The sequence below is a fragment of the Chaetura pelagica genome, unplaced genomic scaffold (assembly GCF_000747805.2).
Source record: "Chaetura pelagica isolate M959 unplaced genomic scaffold, ChaPel_1.0 scaffold124, whole genome shotgun sequence".
Classification (NCBI taxonomy): Eukaryota; Metazoa; Chordata; class Aves; order Apodiformes; family Apodidae; genus Chaetura; species Chaetura pelagica.
The window spans coordinates 3,030,093-3,043,858 of record NW_009952891.1 but is presented as its reverse complement, the minus strand read 5'-3'; positions in this window follow the sequence as shown (position 1 = coordinate 3,043,858).

The window sequence follows — 13,766 nt, the reverse complement described above, 5'->3', positions numbered from 1 at the left end:
GCAGGAATGTTTGGGAAATGGCCCTTCCTCTGGAAAACTAGATTAGAATTTAAGCAAGACATAGCCCATCCATGTGCAAGTTTGCTGTCTGAACATGTATTCATTAGGAAGATGAAATAATTGTAGAGATGTAACTGTAATTTCTTTTCCAATTAAGCATATGGTGTTGGAAAAATTATTAACTAAATCAACAGCAATATTTTTTGCCATTTTAAGCGATGCTTCTGTTAGGAGATCCTACCAGCTTGCCTACTCCAACCCTGGGTTTTATACGCTGGCACAGGCATGTTTCTAACCCATCGTGTGCTGGCAAAGCTGGGCCCCTTGTGACCTGGCTCAGTTACGCTGCGGAAATGAGCTGTCAGCGTTTGCTGCACAACCACCACGAGGGTGCTCCTTCCACACCCCTCCCGGCGCAGCCTCCTCACCCTGCTGGCCGCAGTACTCCGGTGCGAAGGGTTCTTGCCTGTAGGGCTCACGATGCGGTTCGTACATGATCATAGGGATTTCCGCAGGTCCCTTATCGCTCGCCATCTCTGCGGGTCACCTGCCAAAAGCAGCACAAAATAAAATGTACTGTAAGTGACTTGAAATGCCCTGTATTTGTCTAGGCTTGCTACTGCAATTCCTAGTTCTAACACACAGCTGTTACTTAGAGGAAAATGAACAGTTCTCATATTTTCTCCTATGTTCTGGCTTTTTTACAGACTGAACTGCAGTCTCTGTTACCCTTTATGATGAGGAAGATGGAAAAGGGGTAGCAGAAAATACCATCTTTTTCTCATTTCTTCACTGGTAAGCTAAAAAACCCCATCCTGTGATTCTGTGATTGAATGAAATGCTTCCCCGGAAAACACACTGTTCAAAGTGTGTAAATTCATGACATGAAAGTGTTAACTTTGCAGAAAAGTGAACCTATTCTTTTTTTCTCTGGATTGTCAAAATAACCAAAGAGGGGAAGAGCACACTTTGGAGCACCTGTGAAAAAACTTCATGTGTCATTAAGTCAGAGCCTGCAACTGGGCAACCAGTGGCAATTTGGATCTATCTTCTGTTGGGTTATTGTGCAACCTTATCATCGTCATCATTACCATGACCATTTTGCACCTATTGTCTCACTGCTGCTGTGACAGGCTTTTGTTGGGCAAGATCTCTATTAAATATGACTGCGCTGCCTGAGGCTCTGAACAAGATCAGGCCACAAAGTATGTGTGTTTTGCAGGTGTTAGCAGGAACTATTCTTTGCAATACAGGAGAGTGGGAGGAAGAGAACACAGCTGGAGATGTGTGTTTGCATTACTCTAAGTGGCATGGTGTTAATTATTCCTAGCTGTCCCTTGAACCAGTATTAACTGGTTAATTTCCTGCTAGTGTTAACTGTAGGAGTCCTTTGCAGAAGAAAGTTACAGCCTGGGAAAGAGCAGCTTTGAGGGAAAAGAAGTAAAGATGTTTGTGAGGAGCTGCTAAATGAGCCTTAGGTTTACTAAGTGCTCAGGTAACTCCACATAGCTCCTTGCAAGTCCAGCTAAATATCCTGGGTTGATGTCCAGACACCTTCCTTGGTTTGCATCATGACTGTACCCATCTCACCTACTCACTGGTGATGCAGAAGTGAGGCAGTATGTTGTTATGAGGCACTGGGATAAGCTAACAGAGACTGAGAATTGTAACATTTGATACAGGCTGCTTGAGATGTGAGGTTAGACTGGAGTAGGATAGAAACTGCTGAACAAGGCAAGATGGTCTTAACAGATCTGTTTTAGAGGTGTGTTGGAGGGCAATATGTATGGGGGAGGCCAAAGGAGTTGGTATTAGTACTGCTGAGATAAAGCATAGTCCTTAAAGGGAGGAAGAAAAGGAGGAATTTGAAAGTATCACTAGGGAAGAAGTGATATAATTTTCACAAATGTGGATGAATGGGAAGTAATACTGAAGATGGTAGCAGAATGAGTAATAAAGGGAATAGGTAGGATGCTGTAGAGAAAAAATTATAAATATGACATTGACTATGTTAAGTCCAAAGGTGCTGGAGAAAATTGCTAATATATGGATTGAAGAGGAGGGATGAGGAAAGGTGCATCTTGGCATGTTTTTATAAAAGAGCTAAAATAAGTGATTAGGAATGTCAGAGGTATTAACAGGCCATTGTTAACACATCATGAGGATCCCACTGAAGAAAAAGAAAAGAAGGAAACCAAGAGAACTTGGGTAAGATGAAGCTATGTCAGGCAAGGGAGGGTAATAATCTACAGAGAAGAAAGACTGTGTGTCAATAGTAACTTGTAGGTTCAGCAATGGGATGATAGGCAATATTGCATTAGCCAGTATTGACCAAGGGCTGTTTCCTTGGGGCAAGGATCAGTGAGCAAAATTATAGGGAGTCTTGATTTTTAGGCTTATTACTATCTTGGTAGTTCATACACTAATACTGGGTGTTGTCCGTTAACACTGACAACAGACAGACATTTCTGTTGAATTCATCTCACTGTGAAACAGGAAAAAGAGGAAAGGGCTTTTGAATTTTTTTTCAGTGACTATAAGGCCAGGCAAAAGACCTGTCATGAGGCACAGAGTAGGAGGGGATAATAATACTGGTTAACATAGTGAGAGCGTTGCAAGTTTACAGCTACATGCAAGCAAATAAAGACTAATCCGTGCTCCACCAAGGGAGGCATTACTATAATATCACCAGCTAAATGTATAGGACAAGAGATGCAGAAATGAATCCACAGCAGAGTCAGGAATAGTCTGGGAGCCTCACTAGATGCCAAGTTTGTGTGTGATCCACTGGGACTGTCAAGCTCAGAAGCTGTAGACCACAGACTGTTGATAAAATTAGTGCACTGAATTTGCTCATTTTTAGTGCTCTTAAGTGTTTCTAATAGTGCTGCCAGTAGTTCTGTGTTGTGGTGGAGGACCTGTCCCAGAGCAGATGGGCAGGGAGAACCATGTGGGCAGCTGGGCCTCAGCTTCTGCAGGAGCTTCTTCAGCTTATGTGGGAGAAAATACCTCAAGGGGTTAGATACCCTATGGTCGTGAATACTGCAAGTCCAGAGGTCTAGGCATTCTCTGTGGTGGTGTATGCTATAGACACTTTCATTTGACATATAAGTGTGTACTCTCAATTATTGGTTGCTGCTGTGCCTGAGAATTATTTGGGGCTGTGATCCCCAAACCTGTGAGCTTTACTGCCATAGATTAGAGATAGAGTCTTTCCTCTCAGATGGGATAATTTGCTGGAGGGAAAGATGTGGGAGGAAACAGCATCAGTGGCCCTGTAGGAAAAAGTTAAAAGGACAAATATCAGGCAGCAGTTCCTGATTAGGAAAATATTCTATAAACTCCCCTCCAGAAAGCAGTAACATCTTGGGGGCCCACATTTAATAGCTAGGGATGTGGTGTAGGTTGTCTTCTCTGCAGTCACACTGAGCAAACTCTGAGGGCAGAGCAGACCCTTGTGCACTCCCACAGCGTGGGCTTGCTTTATCTGAAGATCTCAAGATTGACTTAAGCAACTGCAAACTGCTTGATTTGCAAACAGCAATGCATAGTCCCAGGGACATGGAAACAAGCCTGTGCCTTCTCCTCTGAAGTCTTGGTCTCATCTATATATTGATATCATTGCTTTGCACTGGAAAATAAAGCTAACTTAAAAGTCCTGTGGAAATTACTACTAAAAAAAACCCAAAAACAAATCACACCCTGAGGCATATACACAAAAAACCAATTCAGGGAAGGAAAGTTGAAATGAAAAAGCTTTTATGTTCCAGGAAGGACTTACCCTAGGGGAGAGGAGGCAATGGCAATTTCCATCATCTTCCTCTGGATTTGCTCCAGGCACTTGTTTTCTGGTGTGAAGAGCACTCATCATGCAGCCAAGCAAAGCTGCTGAACTGTGAAATTCCACGACAGGCCCCTGCTCCCTGGCTCTCACCCACACCTCTGAGCGTCCCCTTCTGAATGTCCCTGACAGCTAAATAATCCTATGGAGGAAAACAGTTCGACATGTGCCTGCACGGAGGCACAGGCACTGTCGTTTGTGCTTTGTGAAGAGGAAACTGAGACACATGGAAGACAATCTTTTCAGGAGTCCTGACAGACTTGTGATTTGGACTTCTATGTGTAGTTCAAATAGTTGCAAAGAGAACAATGACTTTCCTCCCCTCTTTGTGGTATTTTTCAGAAAGTCTTTTTGGGTGCTATATGTTTGCAGTGGTGGGCAGAGGACAGTCTTGTCGATGCAATTTTTCACCTTTCGGAAATACTCTTTCCAGTTTGATTTCAGGTTCACTGGAAGTACATTTTTTCCCACAAACACTTCTTGGGAAGTGACATTGATATTTGAAATGAAAGCATTAAGGAGCCTGGAAAGTCCCATGGGATTAATATCTGCTTTGACTTAGGTATAGCCCATCAGAACAGAAAGTGGGAGCTACTTGGCAGTCATTTCAGAAATCTCATTACTTGAGTGCTTATGCATCTTTGTTTTAGTCTAATGAGCCTGTGCCAATGAAGTATTTAATTTGAAAGTTGAAGTTCACTGCAGTATTAATTCTTCTCCATTCAGATTTGGAAATTATACTCTGAAAGGGAGAGGAAGCAGTTGGGATTTGGCAGGTGCGTGTGTTTCGGAGTCCAGGTAACATTTCCATTACCTCAGTATTCTGAGGTTTTGTACTGAAGACTCCAAGTGAAGTTTATAAAAAAATTTCAAAAGCAGCACAGGCCTTTCTCTGTTGCAGTTGAAGCAGTGGAGCTGCTCCAAAGACCCAGGCATGGATGTAACAGCACAAAATACCTAACGCTTCGGGAGTGAAGGAGCACATGTAAGGACAATTTGGATGTGTGAGAGAGGGACTGAAGTTACAAAGGGCTGTCTCTGTGTCCTGTCTGTACTACAGCTGGCAATAAGGGCTGGATCAGTATCATGTCATCTGGCAGAAGGTTATCCTATTTGGCTGTCACATTTTGTACCAGGAAGGCATCCAGAATCTCAGGCAGGATAGGAAGCTGTAACTTTATAAGAAAAATGCTTAATCTCTATTTCAGCTCCAGCTGATGTCAGTGTGGGATCTGCCATTGACTTCAGTATGAGCAGGTTCAGAGACAGAAAAAAAGCAACATGGAATTTGGGAGGAAACATTAAGCGATTCAGGTATTTGAAGTAGACAGGGAAATACATTCAAAAACTGGATTTTGGAAGATTAAATTGAACACATTGCTAGCAAGTCAATTTCAGATTTCATGGACATGTGAAGTTGTAACAGTTTTTACCAGTGATGTGTTGGCTTGTAGGATATTAGTCCCAAGGCTTTCAGTTTGCTGTAATGTGTTCTTGTTCTGTCATTACTGTTTAGCGTTTTCTTGGACATTTAGCCCTTCCAGTTGCATTTATGAGACAATTTCAATTTCTGCAATTTTAAAGAGTGACCATAAAATTCCATTGCTGGCATACAGTTGCATCTGTGGCTAGAACAATATCAAGTGCTTCTGTTTTACTTTACTGAATCAGTTAATTCTACTTTTTAGCTAGTAAGGAAACCCTGAACTCCTCAGCAGAGAGATCTTTTCCTTCTACCTGTGAACTGGTTATCTATGGTAACATTCACAATGTCTTGAGGCTTCTCAGGTGTTCAGGAAGGAATAGTTGCAGCTCTAACACTGATAAACAAAGAGTTGGGGAGCAGCATTCAGGCATTTGTTTATTCTTATTCTTAAAATAGAAGCTGGAAGAGATGACTGGCAGGAGCAAATTTAAAGTTAGACATTAAGAAGTATTCAGGATGTCTGAAGTAGACAACCTTTTCAGTGAGCTGAAGGATGCTCAGCCAATTCCCAATCCTTGCTCCCAAATATTCTTTTTAATCCTACACTTGTTTTGGCTTTTAAGCCTGTATGAGGCTATCAGTTTCCTTTCTCAAATAGAGCCTGCAATGTTCACTTGCAGCCCAGAAAGCCAACCTTATCCTGGGCTGCATCAAAAGTGTGGCCAGCAGGTCAAGGGAGGTGATTCTATCCCTCTACTCTGCTCTCCTGAGACCCCACCTGTAGCACTGTTCCAGTTCTGGAGCCCCCAACACAGGAAGGTCATAGAGCTATTGGAGCTAGTCTAGAGGAAGCCATGAAGATCATCCAAGGGCTGGAGCAGCTCTGCTATGGACTGGGAGAGTTTGGGCTGGGAGAGTTGGGGCTGTTCAGCCTGGAGAAGAGAATGCTCCAGGGAGACCTTAGAGCACCTTCCAGTGCCTGAAGGGGCTACAGGAAAGCTGGGGAGGGGCTTTTTTACAAGGGTGGGTAGTGCTAGGATGAGGGGTAATGGTTTTAAGCAGGAAGAGGGTAGATTTTAGACATTAGGAAGAAATTTTATATTGTGAGGGTGATGAGACATTTGAACAAGTTGCCCAAGAAGGCTGCGGATGCCCACTCCCTGGAAGTGTTCAAGGCCAGGTTGGATGGGGCTTTGAGCAATCTGGTCTAGTGAGAGGTGTCCCTTCCCATACAGGGGGATTGGAACTGTAATGATCTTTAATGTTCCTTCCAACCATTCTATAATTCTGTGGAGACTGTATGTAGCTATGGGGGATTCAACTGAATATCACAGACTTAAAGAATGGGTTGGGTTGGAAGGGACCTTAAAGATTATCTAGATCCAACCCCCTGCATGGGCAGGGACACCTCCCACTAGACCAGGTTGTTCCATCCAACCTGGATTTGATCACTTCCAGGGTTGGGGCAGCCACAGCCTTTCTGGGCAGCCTTGGCCAGGGTCTCATCACCCTCACAGGAGAGAATGCCTTCCTAATGTCTAAATTAAATTCACCCTCTTCCAGTTAAAAGCCATTACCCCTTGTTCTGTCACTCAAAATATGAACTGTGTTTCTTGCTGTAAGCTCTTTACGTGGTTCCATTGGTTTGTTTGTTGTCTGCATCAGCTCACTAACCAACATGTAAGGTCACTGCTTGAAGTGGTCAGTGGAAGAAGTTGGTTGTTCATATGTTGATCAAGGTGTTTTTGTCATTGAGCCAGGGAGCTGGGTAGAACCCAGAAAATTATGGTGTAGATACTGCTTCTCATCTCGTGTGGAAAGGAAGATATTTATGTGTAATCTAAATCCCCATGGTTTACATGGAATCTTAGATGAAAATGAACATAACTGTTGTTCACAAAATCAGGAGAAAGCATATACCAAAGCATGAAATGTTGATGAACTCAGATTACTGATAAAGTAAGAGCTCCTTGCTTTTTCCATTTTGGAGAAAACCTTTTCTCCTTCATGGAGAAAATGCTGACACAATCACAAAGGGTTTTATTTTGTTTTAGAGTACAACCTCCTGTTTGTTTGCTGTGTTGTGCACCCAGAGGGCTGCTCACCTGGTTACTGAGTTTGCACAGGCAGCTGTAGCACTTGTGCATGCAGATCAGCAGCGTGGCTCTGCCTACCTGGACTCACTGGCTGCTGGATAGGCAGGGACTCCCTGGATTTTCCAGTTGCATCCCAGGTCAGACATTTATGTTAGGTTATTCCTTCACAAAGGGTACTCCGGTCTGTAATTTAGTATGTCTACTGCTCCTGTTACTCTCACCTCTAAAACAGTTCAAATTACTGTACACTTTCACAAACCTTCTAGCCTAAAATTATTTACAGTAGTTTATCTCTGTTTGTTATTGTGGTAGCATCATGCTTTTACAGAAAACCTTCTCCCCTCAAGAGATCCCAGAGAATATTCATGCCTTTTGCAGCTTTTCCTTCACAGTGCTAAGCAACCTTGCTAAGTCCTCATTTCTGCACAGTGAATTCATCCCTCTTGGCCATGAGTGGCCAATGAGCTCTGCCCTCAGCCTATATAATGGTATGAATGGCATCTTGTGTTTAATGGAAATGCTGTCATTGGAATAATACAGTAGCACTTTTTCCTTTTCCACAGCCACTTCATGCTGATGGTTTGTATTTATGCTGTCATTAACCAGCAGCAGGTCTTTCTCCTCCAATGTTATTTTGTACTAATGAACTCCTGGCTTCTAGCTGAAATTTCTGGTATGGTTTTCTAAATGCACTGCTCTGTAGCATTATAATACACACAAGTTGTATCACAGTAGTTCTCTTGTTTTTTTCATTCTGTGTATAAATTTTCTGTTTCTATAACCTGTTTCTTCATTCATACATTTATTAGCCACTTCAGTCACAGTTATTAATTAAAATGCTGACTAACCTCCATCACTGACTTCTGTGTTAACCTTTGATGCAAACCTCTTAAATCTTGTTCCTTCATTTATTGTTTGAGGTATAATCCTTTGCTTCCTTCAGATGACCAGCTTCACTCACATTTGAAAGGCCCTTATTCTGAAGGATGAGCACAACTGGACACTGGGATTGCATTAGAACTTGTCCCTCCCTAATTACCATTCCAAAAATAGAGTACTAACCACTAAAAGGAAGTATTGTCTGTGGTTTCTGAATTAACCTGAACCTGAAGTGGGAAAAAAAAAAATGGGCTCAGTTCCTGTTCTGCAACAGTGACAATGAGCAAATTAATTAGTCTTGGTTTTGCTCAACTTTGTGCACTGCATCAGGGAGACACTGCAACCATTCTGCAGTGACAGAGTCCACATTTGCTTCTGCCTTGTCTTAAAACTTGAGCAAACAACACAAAATAAGAAATGCCATGTTTATGTTAAGCCTTTGTCCTCTGTTGACACAATTTTGTCTTTCATGTTCCCAGAATTGAGGGCAGCCTTACATAATTGTTTCTAGCACTTCATCATTACCTAAAGATTTGGCGTTTGCAATCTTTTAATGTAGTTCTTTCATGGATTAACATTCCCTTCCCAACAGCATTGAATCATAGGTAGCTTTATACCCATGTAAAAATCATGTCCATAATTTGTCCTTCAATTGAAAACTGATAGAACAGCTTAAGTAATGTGTCATGTATCATCTGGACCTGGTTTAGCAACTCTTAAAAAGTTACTATGAATGAACATTCATTTGAAGAAAGTAGGTCTGTACCCTGGTTTTGTGTGTGAGCCAAGCCCTTTCGTATGGTGCATTAGTTTGACTTTTCCTTCTTATTTGTTCCCATCATCACCTTATCAGAAAGCTAGTTTTTGTATTTCCCATCTTTGATCTGTTCTAAGAGAAGGATAAAATATTCTGCGAAAAAAAAAATGTCTCTAGATTTTAGGAACCTGAGAGAGAGCTGGCAGGTTTTGAAACCCTGACAATTTAATTAGAAGCAGTTAATGTGTACAACCAAGAGCCACCTCTGCCGTACTCCTTGAGCTCACTGTCTGTTTTAGTCTTTGCCACCTCCCTTCCCATACTTCCTAAGGAGGAAACAGCATTGATCCCAAGTAATTTGAAAGCTCTTACCTTCAGGTAGCTCTGGCAAATTGGGGGACCAAAAACACTTCAAAAGTTGATTACTTCATCCAGGTCTTTGTGCCTCAGCTGTGTCTAGGAAAGCAAGTAGTAGACATAGCCAAAGACGTGACCTGCCGTCGTGCCTCGGCAGCGTATCCAGCTGAAGATGCGAACGAGTCAGCTTGGTAGATAGTGTATAATTACCCCAGTTTGTCAGCCTACTGCTCACACCTGCTCTGCAGCAAAAGGAATGTTGTGTGACAGGTTTGCACCAGTGTTTTCACAGATGTTTTCTAATATCCCAGAAATTTTACTTTGTGCTAACCTGACAGCTAGGCGAAGGCGATTAGAAGCAGCACAAGAATAACTTGAGGAAAATGGAGGGAAAAGTGTATATCCTAACTCATTGTGTTCTATATAATCCATCACAGAGAAAGATCATTCTTTCAGTCATTCTCATTTCATCCAAACCCACTGCAAAACTCTTCTGCGCAAAGACTGTTCGTAACAGGAGCTGTGTGCAGTGGTCCCCACAAGGAGAGAGCAGGATGCGTTGGGTTTGCCTGGGGGACTTGCATTCCTGGTCCAAAAGAGGCTTGGCTTCTGGGCAAGCAGAGTCTTGCCAAGAAATAGCTGCAGCAGTGCAGGAAGCCCCTGACCTTGAGAGGTCAGGATTCTACGGTAATTAGCAAAACAGTTTTTTGAACTAAAGTACAGCTGAGAAACTGGCAATGGGTAAAGGAAGAAGAGAGTGAACGATTTTCATGCCCCAGGTTTTTATGGTCCTTTCATCACCATAACTTGAAGTCTTGGAAATGGAGATTTGGTTGTAATGGATGATGATAACAGTGAAAGCATACCACCTGCCTCTGTCATCCAGACTCGAAGGACCAGGTACAGAGCACTTGCTCAAATTTGCCTTACTGGCAAGAATGAAGGTTCAGCACTTTGTACTCTACATACATACTATGATTTACATTTGACTACCATCAAAACAGTTGCAGACTCCCCTGACAAGAGGCACATCTCTAGTCTAAACTAGAAATGTGAGAGGATGTCAGACAGTAAGTATTGCTGATCCTGGTTTTTTTCATTTCAATTCTTGCTCTTTCACAAGTTTCCTGTGTGATATTGGACAACTTATTCACTCCTGTGTTCTCACTGTGTAAAGGCAAAAATAGAGTAATCATGATTATATCTGTCCCCTTGAATAGTTATATCAATCCTCTCAATATCATGTATGCTATCAGAGACAAACAAGGGTGTAATAATGAGTCCATCAGAGGAGGTTGCTTTTGTGATGATAGGAACGTCTTGTTGCATGTTGGAGCTACATGGGTGGTTATGTGGGAGCTTCTCTCCTGTCATCTCATGTGATGGAACAACTAGTTTCAAGATTATTTTTTTTGGTCTGCGTAGCTGATTGCCCTAGTTCTGACTGTGGATGTTGTAACCATGGATTTAGGATCAGAAGGATCATTGTGTATGATACGGTCTATAAAACCTCTCCTGGGGACTCCTGCGTAGCTGCTGGTGTAGCCAGAGCACTTCTGGATATCCAGCCCTAAGCAAGCCCATATATAAGACAGTGTCTTGGAGAAGCTGCCCCAGCGAAAGCTCTGGGAAGTCTGGAGCCTTGCCCAGGACTAAGAGCATCCCATGGAGAAAGGACAGAACACACAGCAGTGCAGCTGCTGTCAGGGCAGGGTACAGCTCTTCTCCTTGGCTAGGCCTTGTTCACACCACATATGAGGGTGGAATGGAGTGCACTGGAGCTCTCCATATCTCTCCATTGACTTTCGGAGGGCCCTAGCCAGCTGGCTCATGCTGTGCTCCTAACTTGTAGGTGGATGAAACTGAGAGGTCTTCTTCTCTTTGCTCCCTTTTAAATAGTTATTGTGTTCTTTGAAGCACAGTTGTCTCTTTCTTGCTGTTCTGTGTTCAGAGTCTAGCCCAATTGACTGAAACCCTTGTAAAGCATGACAAAAATAAAGTCGAATTTAGATCTTAGTACAGATAACCCATATTTTGATACAGCTTCTCTGCTACTGGAAAACTAACACTCAATGAAGGTCCTTTCCTAACAAAGCTTGGAGAAAAATCTGAAACCTCTTTTCAGTTACAAAAAGTTGAGACTTTGGGCACACAATTCCCCTCCTGTTTACACCAGCAGGTGTTTGTTTGCAGTCAATGGTATCTGGAGCTGGATGTGTTTTGTAATTCAAGAAATTTCACTGTTTGTGAATATCCCTGCTATTGTCTACCATAAACACAGTGCAGTTAGGAGAAATTCCTCTTCCAAATTGCCAGTTTACTATTGGAGACCATACATCATATTGACTGGAAACTTGCCTGTCCTGTTTGGTATCTCAATGTAACATGCTTCTTAGAACACTGATTACACAAGAAGGATAAGAGTGACTCAAATATGAAACAGTAGTCTTTTTCACATAAGATCTAGAGATGAGTCTCTTTAATATGCAAAGTAAATATTTAAGTGACACGTGGCACATAGCTCTAAACAAAGCAGAAACCACTTATATGCAATGGTTTCCAAATGAAAAAAATAACTCCAATATGAAAAATTACACATAGGCTTTTTCTAGTAATTTGCCTATGCAAGTAAGATGTAGATAAGGGAACCATACAGGGCTCTGAAAAATCATTGTACTATCTGAACTAATCTGTTCTGGATCCCCAGCCTGCTTGCTATAGCTGGATTGTCTGCCTAGCCACAGTAGGAACCATTACTTAATTTTGTTAGTAGCACTAAAATAATTATTTTTGTGGGTTTTTGCTGTTGTTTTCTTTTTTTCTTTTAATACAACAGTTCAGAAGCTCTGAGCCTGGTGTCAGAAATATGATTGTAGCATTCACCTAGTCTTACACATCAACAATGTGAGGCAGAAAAAGTTTAACAGTTTAATTAAAAGTTAATTATTGAATCATAGGAAAATTATTGAACATTTTCTTGGTTTGCAAGGAATAAATTGATTTAAAATATTTTGTTACTTTTTTTTTGCTTTAGATGTTTAAAAATATCCATAATCCTAACTTGGTATTTGAAAATTATGTATTTGAAACAGTGCATGGGAAAAAGTCAGTGAGAAGGTTTCAAAATTGATGGAGAAGTTAAAGCACGTTGTTAATTTTAGTTCTTTTTGACCAGCTTGGCTTTTAATGGTTTTCAAAGGGAAACTCTGTTCTGTTAGTTGAGTCAAAGTCCTCACATTCACAACAAATTCCGCTTTCATGCTAATACATCCCTACTACCAGCAGTAATATTTGTGCTTCCAACCTGGCACCACACAGTTTGGCTTGGACGAGGCAGGCAAGGCTCTAGGATGTCATCTGGGAGCTTTGAGGTTATTACTGAGCTCTTCATGCCTTGGAGTAATGGACCACAGCATGAAACACTACAACAGAGAGATCCTGCTGTAAGAATGAGATTACACCCACTGGTTATTATCACACCTACACAACTGCTGGAGCCAGAACCATGAAGGGGCAGACTCACAGACTGGAAAAAATATAGAACTGAGAAATTTCATGCAGAGAGAACAGAGCCCTTTCTACTGGCATGCCCATGGTGCTGACACCAGTGATTATACAGTTGGTCACTGTTTGGCATGTCCAAGAGTTGTAACATTTTCTACTTGAATTAATGGGTTTTCTGACTTTTCTAGGCAACGGGAAGCAGCAGAATCTTCATCTACGTCATGCACGTGACCAAAACACCTTATAGATCATCATACTGATTTTAGAAGGAAGAGGACTGGACCATTATAGCCCTTGGGGTCATTGTGGAAAGTTTGTTATCCACAGCCAAGTCATTATCTTCAATGGTAAGGGATGACATGCTGGAAAGAGCTAATCACTAGAACTGACTTGCAAGACAGAGATGTTTCTGATGTAAGAAACAGTATGTGGTCAGGTGACTAAATTATTGTCTAATTACAAACCTTTGTGCATTCAGAAAAATAAGTATCTCAGTATTTCAGGTGTCCCTAGAACTCTACTGTGATTTAATTATAAAAGCAGGCAATGTGGAAAGGAGATCAAACATAGGCCAAAAATATCTTTCAAAGACTGTGTTGACTTTGCACAGGTTTTGCTAAGACTGGTTGCAAGTGCTGATTTTTTTTTTCCTTCTTTCCAAGAGAAGGATATAAATTTGAATCTTGAACTCCTGGATCTTCCTTCCATTTCTTCACTTGAAAGAAGCAGCATGTTAGAGCATCATAGCTAAAAGAGAAAAGATGGAGAGAGCTCAGCACAGCTATTAGTTATGGTTGGTTTATGGCTGAACTACTAACATAATCAAAGATACAAATCTCAATCAGTTAACTCCTGCAAGTGCTAAGCATTCTTGAAATTCCTCTGCTGAGACTTTCATGGAAGATT